The following is an 11,127-nucleotide window of genomic DNA, read 5'->3' on the forward strand; positions in this document are numbered from 1 at the left end:
TCTTCCTGTCCAGCTCTCTGCTGTGGCCAGGGAGTTCAGTGGAGAATGGCCCAAGTGCTTGGGCCCTGCACCCCATGGGAGACCAGGATAAGCACCTGGCTCCTGCCTTCAGATCAGTGCGGTGCGCCGGCTGCAGCGCGCCAGCCGTGGCGGCCATTGGAGGGTGAACCAACGGCAAAAAGGAAGACCTTTCTCTCTGTCTTTCTCTCTCTCACTATCCACTCTGCCTGTCAAAAAAAAAAAAAAAAAAGATATCTTATGAAGGCCAGAGGGTCGAGCGGATACTGTATTAGAAGTTATTGTGGGTTCACTCTGATGTTCTGCTCCATCCTGGTGTCACATTAGTCTTTGCTGTGAGCCATGCACCCTAAACAGAAGTCTCTCATCACTGTTTTTCAAATATGTCCTTCATTCTCATTTTTTTTTGTCTCTTTTTATATTATTTGCTGCATTTGAAATTCCCTAGCTAGGTCAAATTTCTTTTTTGCCAAAGCCATCCTTGGCTCTTGTAGGTCACATTGATTTCTTCCCTAGATTCCTTAAATACCTATTTTCCTATAGCTTTCAAATTGGGGTGATATTCTCTGTGGCATCACTCATGGTTTTACTGATTCTAATTTCAGTATTTAAATATTTTTCTTCCAAAATAGACCATAAAATGAGGAAAACAGTTCACAACATTTTGGCATAACCATAAACATTTCCTGAATCCCACCATCACTCTTGTGTAGTTGCTTGTACATGTTGGTCTTTAAGTAAAATTCAGTCAGTACAAAGTCCATGGATCAATGTACCAACAAGGACAGACAGCACACACAAGCCACATTAAGGCAGCAGTTCAGTAAACAGAGTCACACTGCAAGAGTGGATGCACTGACCTTCCAGGACCATTCCCTCTAGGGTCTCACAGAGTCCAATCAGACAGGACATTAGATTCTGGGGGAAATGATTCAACTTCTGGATTGCGGGGACTGTGACCTGCAGGAGTGCAGAAGCAATAGTTCCTCTCCTACTGTGATCCAGTGTGGGGATCAAGTGTGGTACTAAACCGTGGCCAAACTTCCTCCCAGACCTCTCATTCTAGGTTAGAATGTGAACGCAGTGGTTGTACCAGACTATTCCCTGACACTACAGACTAATCATCCTCTTGTGGCTGCTGGCTCTTCTGTGCAAGGGTGAGCCGTGCTTATAGGCTGGGATCCATCCATGCTGACCCCATGCTAGTTTAAGCACTGGGCTTGCCTCATTGTTAAGAATGTTTTCAGGAGGCAACTCATGTTCTCAGAGATAGCCCTGCAAAGTATCAGTCTTGCACATGATGTGATTTCTCCTACATACATTACAATGTCCATGAAACTGCTATTTGATGATTCTTGCACTAAAAGGTCAATGTTATAAGGTTCTACCTAATACATAGGTCTACTAAGGCATTCATGTATGTAGAGATGAATAACAATAAAATTAGGTAGTTTAATGGAAGAATAACTGAAAAGTAATCACACGTGTATTTCAAACTTGGACATGTAGTTTCTTGGATAATTGAGACATATTAAGTAAGTTATTAGGACTTTCATCTATGTAGATTAATTTTAACTTTCACAGGATCACTCTCTCAGGACTTTCCTTCCTAATATGTAAGCTCCCTGAAATGTCCTCAGTTTCATCCTCAAGGTCATGGGCATAAAATTCTGGGAAATGTGGAGATCATATACGAACTCATTTTTGTTTGTATGCCTCAAAAACCCACAATAATCCTTTAATAAAATTCTGGTATTTGCTCTTTGTGCCTGATCATTTCCCAACAAAGGTACATTAAAAACCACAGCTCGTAGCTGTAGGCTAAAATACTTTTGAAAATGCCACGCAGAACAGGGCCCTTGCTGCAAAGACTTCTCTCTTACACTTTTTGTGTCTTTTAAATTTTAAAAACAAAATAAAATGGAAAGAAACAACCAACTATCATAGTGAGCCTTTAAAAGATAATACTGGATGACATTTACTATTATTTTGAGTGGTGTTTCCCTGATTATATCTGGTTTCTAATAATGTTGACTAGCAATACCACTGATGTTTTCAAAATATTGGGGTTGAATGTGACATCCAGGGCTAGGAATTAAGGGAGCCCTGCACTGGCACCTCTGTTGATTGCCTGAGGAAGTGTGGCCCGTGGATGTCATGGCTCAGTACATGGTCTTACTCTCCATAACTCACTGTGTGTGTTGGTCCAAGATGTTTCCTCATAACCAGGGCAGTAAGATAATTGAGTTGAGAGAAATGAAAATGAATCTTGATGTGAATGGAAGGGGAGAGGGAGTGGGAAAGGGGAGGGTTGCAGGTGGGAGAGATGTTATGGGGGGGAAGCCATTGTAATCCATAAGCTGTACTTTGGAAATTTATATTCATTAAATAAAAATTTAAAAAAAATTGCTCATAAAAAAAAGATAATTGAGTTGTGCACCTTTTACTCATGTAAATAACTTTATGTATTTACAACATACACTGCCTCATAGTCAAATTCTTTTTCATTACTCTTTCCAAGGTGTTGAAAACTCTCAGCTTCTTGAAAGCATGTAAACAAGATTACCACTTGTAAGGATGTTTGGGGATTTGATTATTATCTATTTTTTAAAATTTTATAAGAAATATAGTGATGAATAGATTTGTATCTAATCCTATGATTTCTCAGAAAAAAATACATTCCTGTAAGTTGAATTATGAAGCCAAATGATATGAGCATAAATTTAATTTATGTATAAAATGTACCTAGCCACAATAAAATTTCAAAAAAAATCTTTAAAGCCACATTCTATAACCACAATGAAACAAAATTAGATATTTACAATAACAGCAGCAACTAAATTTGCTATGAACTTTTAAATAAAATAATCTTCTTAGAAGTTCAGAAGTGACCAAACTGAGAATATATCATGTAATTCCTAGTAAGTGTTGTTTTAATTATTTTATTATTTAGAAAATCATTGTAGTACCGGAAAATATTTAAAATACCTAACAGGTTTAATGTAAGAACTAGGAAAATGAAAATATAGTTACGCTAAAAGTGGGAGAAATAGACAAAGTTAGAGTTAAAAATGCAGTTGATGGTTCCAGGTCTTAGCTATTGTGAATTGAGCTGCAATAAACATTAGGGTGCAGACCTCTTTTTTGTTTGCCAATTTAAATTCCTTTGGGTAAATTCCAAGGAGTGGGATGGCTGGGTCGAACAGTAGGGTTATATTCCGGTTTCTGAGGAATCTCCAGACTGACTTCCATAGTGGCTTGACCAGTTTGCATTCCCACCAATAGTGGGTTAGTGTCCCTTTTTCCCCCACATCCTCGCCAGCATCTGTTGTTGGTAGATTTCTGCATGTGAGCCATTCTAACCGGGGTGAGGTGAAACCTCATTGTGGTTTTGATTTGCATTTCCCTGATTGCTAATGACCTTGAACATTTTTTCATGTGCCTGTTGGCCATTTGGATTTGCTCTTTTGAAAAATGTCTATTGAGGTCCTTGGCCCATCTCTTAAGTGGGTTGTTGGTTTTGTTTTTGTGGAGTTTCTTGATCTCTTTGTAGATTCTGGTTATTAACCCTTTATCTGTTGCATAGTTTGCAAATATTTTTTCCCATTCTGTCGGTTGTCTCTTCACTCTCCTGACTGTTTCTTTTGCAGTACAGAAACTTCTCAATTTGATGCAATCCCAATAGTTGATTTTGGCTTTGACTGCCTGTGCCTCCCGGGTCTTTTCCAGAAATTCTTTGCCTGTGCCAATATCTTGCAGGGTTTCTCCAATGTTCTCTAGTAACTTGATGGTGTCAGGTCGTAGATTTAGGTCTTTAATCCATGTTGAGTGGATTTTTGTATAAGGTGTAAGGTAGGGGTCTTGCTTCATGCTTCTGCACGTGGAAATCCAATTTTCCCAGCACCATTTATTGAATAGACTGTCCTTGCTCCAGGAATTAGTTTTAGATCCTCGATCAAATATAAGTTGGCTGTAGATGTTTGGGTTGATTTCTGGTGTTTCAATTCTGTTCCATTGGTCTATCCATCTGTTTCTGTACCAATACCATGCTGTTTTGATTACAACTGCCCTGTAGTATGTCCTGAAATCTGGTATTGTGATGCCTCCGGCTTTGTTTTTGTTGTACAAGATTGCTTTAGCTATTCGAGGTCTCTTGTGCCTCCATATGAATTTCAGCACCATTTTTTCCAGATCTGAGAAGAATGTCTTCGGTATCTTGATTGGTATTGCATTGAATCTGTAAATTGCTTTTGGGAGAATGGACATTTTGATGATATTGATTCTTCCAATCCATGAGCATGGAAGATTTTTCCATTTCTTGGTATCCTCTTCTATTTCTTTCTTTAAGGTTTTGTAATTTTCATCGTAGAGATCTTTAACGTCTTTGGTTAAGTTTATTCCAAGGTATTTGATTGTTTTTGTAGCTATTGTGAATGGGATTGATCTTAGCAGTTCTTCCTCAGCCATGGCATTGTCTGTGTATACAAAGGCTGTTGATTTTTGTGCATTGATTTTATACCCTGCTACTTTGCCAAACTCTTCTATGAGTTCCAATAGTCTCTTAGTAGAGTTCTTTGGGTCCCCTAAATACAGAATCATGTCATCTGCAAAGAGGGATAGTTTGAGTTCTTCCTTCCCAATTTGTATCCCTTTAATTTCTTTTTCTTGCCTAATAGCTCTGGCTAGAACCTCCAGAACTATATTGAATAGCAGTGGTGAGAGTGGGCATCCCTGTCTGGTACCAGATCTCAGTGGAAATGCTTCCAACTTTTCCCCATTCAATAGGATGTTGGCTGTGGGTTTTTCATAGATTGCTTTGATTGTATTGAGGAATGTTCCTTCCAAACCCAGTTTGCTTAGAGTTTTCATCATGAACGGGTGTTGTATTTTATCAAATGCTTTCTCGGCATCTATTGAGATAATCATATGGTTTTTCTTCTGCAGTCTGTTAATGTGGTGTATCACATTGATTGTTTTGTGCACATTAAACCATCCTGCATACCAGGGATAAATCCCACTTGGTCTGGGTGGATGATCTTTCTGATGTGTTGTTGCATTCTATTGGCGAGAATTTTATTGAGGATTTTTGCATCTATGTTCATCAGGGATATTGGTCTGTAATTCTCTTTCAGTGCTGCATCTTTCTCTGGCTTAGGAATTAAGGTGATGCTGGCTTCATAGAAAGAATTTGGGAGGACTCCCTCTTCTTCGATTGTTCTGAATAGTTTGAGAAGAATTGGAGTTAGTTCTTCTTTAAACGTCTGGTAGAATTCAGCAGTGAATCCAAATTATGGGATATGTACTCTTTAGAATATTATACCGCAGTAAGAAACAACGAAATCCAGTCATTTGCAACAAAATGGAGGAATCTGGAACACATCATGCTGAGTGAAATAAGCCAGTCCCAAAGGGACAAATACCATATGTTCTCCCTGATCGGTGACGACTGACTGAACACCAAGAGGGAAACCTGTTGGAGTGAGGTGGACACTATGGGAAACGGTGGCTTGATCAGCATAGCCCTGACTGTTAATGAACAACTTAATACATTATCCCTCTTAGTAGTTTTTTTATCTGTTCTACTTAATATGACTGGTTTAGTTCTGTAATTGATGCACAGTTATTCTTAAGTGTTGAAAATTAACTGAAATGTGATCCCTGTTGAACATGGGTGTGGGAATGGGAGAGGGAAGAGATGTATAATTTGGGACATGCTCAGGCTGACTTGCCCCAAGTGGTGGAGTTGGAAGCACACCAGGTGATTCCAATTCAATCCCATCGAGGTGGCATGTACCAATGCCATCTCACTGTTCCAGGTGATCAGTTTCAGTTCACAGTTGGTCATGGTGGAGGGACTGGGAGTCAAAGGGAGCACATAGACAAGTCTAGTACCTGCTAACGCTAACCGATGGAGTAAATAAAGGGGAGAGTGATCCAACATGGGAAGTGAGATACTCAGGAGACTCATAGAATGGCAGATGTCCTAAATAGCACTCTGGCCTCAGAATCAGCCCTAAAGGCATTTGGATCTGGCTGAAAAGCTCATGAGAGTATTTCAGGCATGGAAAGCCAAGACACTCTGGCAAAAGATCTCTGCGAGTGAGATCCCAGTGGAAAGAACAGGTCATCAAAGAAGGAGGTACCTTTCTCTGAAGGGAGGAGAGAACCTCCACTTTGACTATGACCTTGTCTAAACAAGATAAGAGTCAGAGAACTCAGAGGGCTTCCATAGCCTTGGAAACTCATGACTGGAGCATAGGGAGATTACTGATGCCATAGACAGGAGTGTCAGTTGGTAAAGTCAACAACAGGAGTCACTGTGCACTTACTCCTCGTGTAGGATCTCTATCCTTAATGTGCTGTACATTGAGATTTAATGCTATAACGAGTACTCAAACAATATATTTCACTTTGTGTTTCTATGGGGGTGCAAACTGTTGATCCTTACTTAATGCATACTAAACTGATCCTCTGTAAAAAAAAAAAAAAAAAAAAAAAGAAATTATCGAAATTATCAATTCCCAACTTGACTCTCACTGGGATTAAACATGACAATAGGTCTGCTCTGATTTCATCATCGTTTAAAAAAAATCATCTATTATTTTTCACTTTATGTTTCTGTGTGGGAGCAAACTGTTGAAATCCATACTTGATGTATACTAAGCTGATCTTCTGTATATTAAGATAATCGAAAATGAATCTTGATGTGAATGGAAGGGGAGAGGGAGTGGGAAAGGGGAGGGTTGTGGGTGGGAAGGACGGTATGGGGGGGAAGCCATTGTAATCCATAAGTCCTACTTTGGAAATTTATATTCATTAAATAAAAGTTTAAAAAAATAAAAAAAATAAAAAAAAACATAGGCTTTGTATTGAGAAAAAAAAAATGCAGTTGATGACTGTATTAGTTTGGTTTTCATTACCTTAACTAAAATACTCGAGAAGAGCTTCCTGGTAAAGAACCAGTTTATTTTAGCTTGCAGTTTGGAGGTTACAGTTCAGGATTGGGGGGGCTCATATTCCTGTGTCTGATGGAAGCTGGTCATGGCAGGTGCAGATATGAGCTAGGAAGCAGAGAGAACAGCTGGGTAGAACTTGAACTCCAATAATCAACCCTCTATCCAGAACCATCCTCTGAGAGCCGGCGTTTAGGGTAGTGTGTAAAGCTGCAGCCCTTATGATCCAGCACCCTTCTAATGGGTCTGGGAAAAGCAACAGAAGATGACCCAAGTATTTAGGCCTCTTCCACTCACCTGGGAGACCTGGAGGAAACTCCTCTTCCTGCCTTTGGCTTGGCTAGTCCTAGGTGTTGCGGCTATCTGAGGAGTGAAACAGTGGATGCAAGATCTCTCTTCCACTCTGTGTCTCTCCCTGAATCTCTGCAATGCTGAACTTCATGTCAATACATGAATCTTAATAATAAAAAATGAACCATCCTCAAAGGGCACATCCTCAATGACCCAAAGACCTCCCACCAGACCCACCTGTTGGATGCCATATTTGATCAAGTCTCTATTTTTAATCCATCAATCATTAAGTCATCAGAATTTAATCATTTATAAGAATTTTGCCAAGACAAGTCCTACTCAACCCATTAAAAAAGAATAAAGTTACATGCTAAGGCTTTGAAAATAAAATAAGAAAAACAAAACAAAACAAAACAAAGTAGTTAAAAAAGACATTGGCGCTGGGGGAGGTGGGGTCACCAGGGCTACCGAGCTCCCCGCAGAGGATCCTTATTTCACTCACTGGTACAAAAGGGACGTCAGAGGAAAACCTCGTGAGGACCACTGTATACCACAGAATTCTGACAGCATGTGTGACATCACATTGGCAGGGTCTCCTCCAGTGCTTCCAAGTGGTTAAATGATTAAGCATTTCCTATCAGATCAATGCCAACTGTAGCAGACTCCAGAATAGGGTCTCTGGGGACTTTAAGAGGGTGCACAGTTTCTAACAGAATTTGCACCTCAGGGTAAGATTTCCTGCTCAGGTGGAGGAGAACGTACCGTATCCAGCTGTGTGAGAGGACGGTTGATGGAAGTGGATGAAATCATCCTCCATGAGCCATCTGTTCTTTAAGAAAGCCATCGCTGAAGGTTACATTGCAGTTGTGTTACCCAAATTTGAAGAAAGTAAAAGCAAAACAGAAGGCTTCCTGACACAAAAGCCATGTGAAGAAGTTGTGAAATGCATTAATGCCACAGCAGCTACATCCTCGGGACTGAGACGGAGTCAGAGGCAACATGGGATCCTTAGCCTCACTCACCTGGCCTAACCTATCAGTGCACTCAAGCAGAAGCAGCATAAAACCTGAAGCACCCTTCACCCTCAGCCATCAGCAGGAAAGGCCTAAGGCTTCACTTAACCCGATTTTCCCTCTCTGTCCTGCCCAACAAGCTTTGGCTCCCACTTGTCTTTATCCTCACCTTGTTCTCATGCTTCCATGCAAACAAGCAAGCAGGGGATGTTTTTCTGATCTCTCTCTCTCTCTCTCTCTCTTTCTCTCTCTCTCCCTTCCTCCCCCCACACCTCTCTGGGTAAAATTTGGAAAACATGGGGAAGTTTTAAGTAACCAAGTAAAAATAATTTACTCATCTTCATCCTTATTACATGGAAGTAAATACTGTGTTTGACTTACTTCTGTTTGAATATTATGGCATGGCTATTATTTTTGCTTCAATTTTCTATCAGTTTGAAGTTTTTTAAAAAAACCTAAATGCCTAAATGTCCTTTCTTCCCCAGTTCTTCAGTGTGAGGAAAAGTGTAGTCACACCTCTTTTTAGGTTGTAGGAAGAGGCAGGAGTATAGAATGCACCTTTTCTCCTCATGTCTATCCAACAAAGTAGACTTGTAATGCTGTCCATCCTAAATAAGGACTACATCTTTTGAAAAATACCAAGTTTGTCTTAGCAAATGGAAAATGCATGTTTTCCAGCAAGGGTTAAAATGGTGTCAACATAAGAGAGACATTTCTTTTTTTTTTTTTGACAGGCAGAGTGGACAGTGAGAGAGAGAGACAGAGAGAAAGGTCTTCCTTTGCCATTGGTTCATCCTCCAATGGCCGCCGCGGCCTGCGCGCTGCAGCCGGTGCACCGCACTGATCCGATGGCAGGAGCCAGGTACTTCTCCTGGTCTCCCATGGGGTGCAGGGCCCAAGTACTTGGGCCATCCTCCACTGCACTCCCTGGCCACAGCAGAGAGCTGGCCTGGAAGAGGGGCAACTGGGACAGAATCCGGCGCCCAGACCGGGACTAGAACCCGGTGTGCCGGCGCCTCGAGGTGGAGGATTAGCCTAGTGAGCCGCGGCGCCGGCCATAAGAGAGACATTTCAAACAGACCAGTTGCACAGCTAGAACTCTTGTCATGGGAACATTATGGAGGGCTGCATTACTACTACATTTTGAAGACCAGTAGGCTTCACTGGTGAGCACTGAATGACTTAAAGGAAGCACTAAACGACTTTATTTGAAATGCTCATAAGGTTAGTTACTGCTTTGGATATGTAAATGAGCATAACATTCTGGTTTATAAATTTATAAAATGACATTAGCACATCAAATCCAGAAAATTGTTTAAAGAAATTACCCAAGAAAAGGGGAGGGTTTGGGGTGGGAGGGAAGTTATGGGGGGGAAGCCATTGTAATCCATAAGGTGTACTTTGGAAATTTATATTCATTAAATAAAAGTTAAAAAAAAAGAAAAAAATAAATCTTTAAAAAAAAAAGAAGTTACCAAAGAAAGAAAGGGACCATTCTAAAAATATAAGATTTATTTTCGGTAATTTATGAATATTTTTATTATTTTTACAATTTAAAGAAAACTATAGTAAATATATCACTAGGTGTATAAAATGTGATTACAGGTAACAGCCACTATCTATTTTAAAAATCCAATGAAAATTTGAGTAAAAGTCTTTTTATAAGGAAGTGTTAATAAGAAAACACATAATTCTAAAATCATATTAAATAAAGAAATATTCAGGCATGAGCATAAAATCAGAAAACTGAAATGCTTCTGTAAGTTAACACTGTTATTCTTCAACATTTAAAAACATAGGCACGTAATAAGAAATATACCATAACTAAATAATGCATTTTCCTGTTTTATTTATTTATTTTTCATTTTTTGAAAGGTAGAGACACAGAGAGAAAAACATAGAAAGATCTCCCATCTTCTGACTCACCCCCTGATCCAAGGCTGGGTCAGGACAAAGCCAAGGGCCCAGAATTCCATTTGGGCCTCTCACATGGGCACGAGGGACCAAGAACTTGAGCCTTCCACGGTGTATTAACAGGAAGCTGGATGGGAGGCAGAGCTAGGAAGTTAAACCAGGAACTCCTATTTAGGATGAGGGCTTCCCAAGGGGCAACTCTACTGCTGTGGCAAATGTTCAGCTGCAAGTGTTAACTATTTATTAAATGAGAATGAGTCATTTACTCTACTGTTTCAGGACAAGTGCTTGATCTTTTGTGTGATGATAAACTTTGATGTTGATTACAGAGCTGATGTATCGTAAATGGGTTAAAGATGAAATTATAAAAAAAGAAAATAATGAGAATATTCTTGAGGTATGTAATACTTTCTATGCAAGTAATTGAAGAGTTAAAATCTCCCGAGAATAAGCCAGATGTTATAATAGATGGTGTTATAAGGAGGCAGGGAGATTAGAAGAACTCCTTGCGTGAGGAGTTGGCATTTGGGCCCGATCACAAGACAAGGAACCAGGCATTCAGAACAAGGGTCAAGAACTGAAAACCCAGACACAGACGGTGAAAGGCAGGGACAGGGGTCAAGAATGAGCAGAGCCATCCACGGGCCTCCAAGGCCAGCATGTGGCTGGGTGCCAGTTAGCAGCTGGAAGACGAGAGGAGACAAGTGTGAGGATGTAGGCAAGGGGTTGCCCAGGGAAGGTTGTAGACAGCCGTGGTGGTTAGCTTGGCTTCTCAGCACAGTGGATTCCCACTGACGATTTTGAGTCAGAGAGAGATTTGGTGTTTTTTCAGACAAAAGCAATTACTGTTAATGTTCCTGGAGGATGTGAGGGACTAAACCTGGGAAAAGGCCATCCAGAAGGGTGCTGAGCTTGAGGTAGGAACTGTTGACTGTTCC

The 11,127-nt window shown here is 40.3% G+C and overlaps 1 pseudogene; it reads left to right on the forward strand.

Moving 5' to 3' along the window:
* The first annotated feature begins 7,650 nt into the window (after window positions 1-7,650).
* LOC100342886 (protein Abitram pseudogene) lies at window positions 7,651-8,851 on the forward strand (annotated as a pseudogene).
* The last annotated feature ends 2,276 nt before the right edge of the window (window positions 8,852-11,127 follow it).

This window comes from Oryctolagus cuniculus, chromosome 10, assembly GCF_964237555.1.
Source record: "Oryctolagus cuniculus chromosome 10, mOryCun1.1, whole genome shotgun sequence".
Lineage (NCBI taxonomy): Eukaryota > Metazoa > Chordata > Mammalia > Lagomorpha > Leporidae > Oryctolagus > Oryctolagus cuniculus.